Source organism: Triticum urartu, chromosome 6A (genome assembly GCF_056163025.1).
Source record: "Triticum urartu cultivar PI428250 chromosome 6A, HENAU_Tu73, whole genome shotgun sequence".
Classification (NCBI taxonomy): domain Eukaryota; kingdom Viridiplantae; phylum Streptophyta; class Magnoliopsida; order Poales; family Poaceae; genus Triticum; species Triticum urartu.
In genome coordinates, this window is record NC_141878.1 from 473,036,313 (window position 1) to 473,041,241 (window position 4,929).

The window sequence follows — 4,929 nt, forward strand, 5'->3', positions numbered from 1 at the left end:
ATAGTGATGTGCATTACTGAGTGGGCCCAGAGATACCTCTCCGACAATCGGAGTGACAAATCCTAATCTCGAAATACGCCAACCCAACAAGTACCTTTGGAGACACCTGTAGAGCACCTTTATAATCACCCAGTTACGTTGTGACGTTTGGTGGCACACAGAGTGTTCCTCCGGTAAACGGGAGCTGCATAATCTCATAGTCATAGGAACATGTATAAGTCATGAAGAAAGCAATAGCAACAAACTAAACGATCAAGTGCTAAGCTAACGGAATGGGTCAAGTCAATCACATCATTCTCCTAATGATGTGACCCCGTTAATCAAATGACAACTCATGTCTATGGTTAGGAAACATAACCATCTTTGATCAACGAGCTAGTCAAGTAGAGACATACTAGTGACACTCTGTTTGTCTATGTATTCACACATGTATTATGTTTCCGGTTAATACAATTCTAGCATGAATAATAAACATTTATCATGAAATAAGGAAATAAATAATAACTTTATTATTGCCTCTAGGGCATATTTCCTTCAGTCTCCCATTTGCACTAGAGTCAATAATCTAGATCACATCGCCATGTGATTTAACATCAATATTTCACATCACCATGTGATTAACACCCATAGTTCACATTGTCATGTGACTAACACACAAAGGGTTTACTAGAGTCAATAGTCTAGTTCACATCGCTATGTGATTAACACCCAAAGAGTACTAAGGTGTGATCATGTTTTGCTTGTGAGAGAAGTTTAGTCAACAGGTCTGCAACATTCAGATCCGCATGTATCTTGCAAATTTCTATGTCAACAATGCTCTGCACGAAGCTACTCTAGCTAATTGCCCCCACTTTCAATATGTATCTAGATCGAGACTTAGAGTCATCCAGATCGGTGTCAAAGCTTGAATCGACGTAACTCTTTACGACGAACCTTTTGTCACCTCCATAATCGAGAAACATATCCTTATTCCACTAAGGATAATTTTGACCGATGTCCAGTGATCTACTGCTAGATCACTATTGTACTCCCTTGCCAAAAACAGTGTAGGGTATACAATAGATCTGGTACACAGCATGACATACTTTATAGAACCTATGGCTAAGCCATAGGGAATGACTTTCATTCTCTTTCTATCTTCTGCCGTGGTCGGGCTTTGAGTCTTACTCAATTTCACACCTTGTAACACAGGCAAGAACTCTTTCTTTGACTGTTCCATTTTGAACTATTTCAAAATCTTGTCAAGGTATGTACTCATTGAAAAAACTTATCAAGCGTCTTAATCTATCTCTATAGATCTTGATGCTTAATATGTAAGCAGCTTCACTAAGGTCTTTCTTTGAAAAAACTCCTTTCAAACATTCCTTTATGCTTTGCAGAATAGTTCTACATTATCTCCGATCAACAATATGTCATTCACATGTACTTATCAGAAATGCTGTAGTGCTCCCACTCACTTTCTTGTAAATACAGGCTTCACCGCAAGTCTGTATAAAACTATATGCTTTGATCAACCTATCAAAGCGTATATTCCAACTCCGAGATGCTTGCACCAGTCCATAGATGGATCGCTGGAGCTTGCATATTTTGTTAGCACCTTTAGGATTGACAAAACCTTCTGGTTGTATCATATACAACTCTTCTTTAATAAATCTATTAAGGAATGCAGTTTTGTTTATCCATTTGCCAGATTTTATAAAATGCGGCAATTGCTAACATGATTCAGACAGACTTAAGCATAGATACGAGTGAGAAACTCTCATCATAGTCAACACCTTGAACTTTTCGAAAACCTTTTTGCGACAATTCTAGCTTTGTAGATAGTAACACTACTATCAGCCTCCGTCTTCCTCTTGAAGATCCATTTAATCTCAATGGCTCGCCGATCGTTGGGCAAGTCAATCAAAGTCCATACTTTGTTCTCATACATGGATCTCATCTCAGATTTCATGGCCTCAAGCCATTTCGCGGAATCTGGGCTCATCATCGCTTCCTCATAGTTCGTAGGCTCATCATGGTCAAGTAACATGACCTCCAGAACAGGATTACGGTACCACTCTGGTGCGGATCTCATTTTGGTTTACCTACGAGGTTCGGTAGTAACTTGATCTGAAGTTACATGATCATCATCATTAGCTTCCTCACTAATTGGTGTAGTAGTCACAGGAACAGATTTCTGTGATGAACTACTTTCCAATAAGGGAGCAGGTACAGTTACCTCATCAAGTTCTACTTTCCTCCCACTCACTTCTTTCGAGAGAAACTCCTTCTCTAGAAAGGATCCATTCAAAGCAATGAATAACTTGCCTTCGGATCTGTGATAGAAGGTGTACCCAACATTTTCTTTTGGGTATCCTATGAAGACGCACTTCTCCGATTTGGGTTTAAGCTTATCAGGTTGAAACTTTTTCACATAAGCATTGCAACCTCAAACTTTAAGAAACAACAACTTAGGTTTCTTGCCAAACCATAGTTCATACAGTGTCGTCTCAACAGGTTTAGATGGTGCCCTATTTATCGTGAATGCAACTGTCTCTAATGCATAACCCCAAAACGATGGTGGTAGATCGGTAAGAGACATCATAGATCGCACCATATCTTATAAAGTACGGTTATGACGTTCGGACACACCACTACACTATGGTGTTCCAGGTGGCGTGAGTAGTGAAACTATTTCACATTGTTTTAACTGAAGGCCAAACTCGTAACTCAAATATTTTACTTCTGCGATCATATCGTAGAAACTTTTATTTTTTTTACGATGATTCTCCACTTCACTCTGAAATTCTTTGAACTTTTCAAATGTTTCAGACTTGTGTTTCATCAAGTAGATATACTCATATCTGCTCAAATCATCTGTGAAGATCAGAAAAGAATGATACATGCCGTGAGCCTCAATATTCATCGGACCACATACATCAGTATGTATGATTTCGAACAAATTTGTTGCTCGTTCCATTGTTCCGGAGAACGGAGTCTTAGTCATCATGCCCATGAGGCATGGTTCGCAAGCATCAACTGATTCATAAACAAGTGATTCCAAAAGCCCATCAGCATGGATTTTCTTCATGCGCTTTACACCAATATGACCTAAACGGCAGTGCCATAAATAAGTTGCACTATCATTATTAACTTTGCATCTTTTGGCTTCAATATTATGAAAATGTGTATCACTACGATCGAGATCCAACAAACCATTTTCATTGGGTGTATGACCATAGAAGGTTTTATTCATGTAAACATAACAACAATTATTCTCTAACTTACATGACTAACCGTATTGCAATAAACATGATCCAATCATATTTATGCTCAACGCAAACACTAAATAACATTTATTTTAGGTTTAACACTAATCCCTAAAGTATAGGGAGTGTGTGATGATGATCATATCAATCTTGGAACCATTTCCAATACACATCGTCACTTCACCCTTAACTAGTCTCTGTTCATTCTACAACTCCCATTTCGAGTTACTATTCTTAGCAACTGAATTAGTATCAAATACTGAGGGGTTGCTATAAACACTAGTAAAATACACATCAATAACATGTATATCAAATATACATATGTTCACTTTGCCATCTTTCTTATTCGCCAATTATTTGGGGTAGTTCCGCTTCCAGTGACCAGTCCCTTTGCAGTATAAGCACTCAATCTCAGGCTTAGGTCCATACTTGGGCTTCTTCACTTGAGCAGCAACTCGCTTGCCGTTCTTCTTGAAGTTCCCCTTCTTCCCTTTGCTGTTTTCTTGAAACTAGTGGTCTCGTCAACCATCAACACTTGATGTTTTTCTTGATTTCTACCTTCGTCGATTTCAGCATCACGAAGAGCTTGGGAATTGTTTCCGTTATCCCTTGCATATCATAGTTCATCACGAAGTTCTACTAACTTGGTGATGGTGACTAGAGAATTCTGTCAATCACTATTTTATCTGGAAGATTAACTCCCACTTGATTCAAGCGATTGTAGTACCCAGACAATCTGAGCACATGCTCACTGCTTGAGCTATTCTCCTCCATCTTTTAGCTATAGAACTTGTTGGAGACTTCATAACTCTCAACTCGGGTATTTACTTGAAATATTAACTTCAACTCCTGGAACATCTCATTTGGTCCATGACATTCAAAACGTCTTTGAAGTCCCGATTCTAAGCCGTTTAAGCATGGTGCACTAAACTATAAAGTAGTCATCATATTGAGCTAGCCAAACGTTCATAACATCTGCATCTGCTCCTGCAATAGGTTTGTCACCTAGCGGTGCATTAAGGACATAATTCTTCTGTGCAGCAATGAGGAAAATCCTCAGATCACGGATCCAATTCGTATCATTGCTACTAACATTTTTCAACTTAGTTTTCTCTAGGAACATATAAAAATTAAATGGGGAGCAACATCGCGAGCTATTGATCTACACCATAGATATGCTAATACTACTAGGACTAAGTTCATGATAAATTAAAGTTCAATTAATCATATTACTTAAGAACTCCCACTTAGATAGACATCCCTCTAATCATCTAAGTGATCACGTGATCCAAATCAACTAAACCATAACCGATCATCACGTGAAATGGAGTAGCTTTCAATTGTGAACATCATTATGTTGATCATATCTACTATATGATTCACGCTCGACCTTTCGGTCTCAGTGTTCCGAGGCCATATCTGCATATGCTAGGCTCGTCAAGTTTAACCTGAGTATTCTGCGTGTGCAAAACTGGCTTGCACCCGTTGTAGATGGACGTAGAGCTTATCACACCCGATCATCACGTGGTGTCTGGGCACGACGAACTTTGGCAACGGTGCATACTCAGGGAGAACACTTTTATCTTGAAATTTAGTGAGAGATCATCTTATAATGCTACCGTCAATCAAAGCAAGATAAGACGCATAAAAGATAAACATCACATGCAATCAATATAAGTGA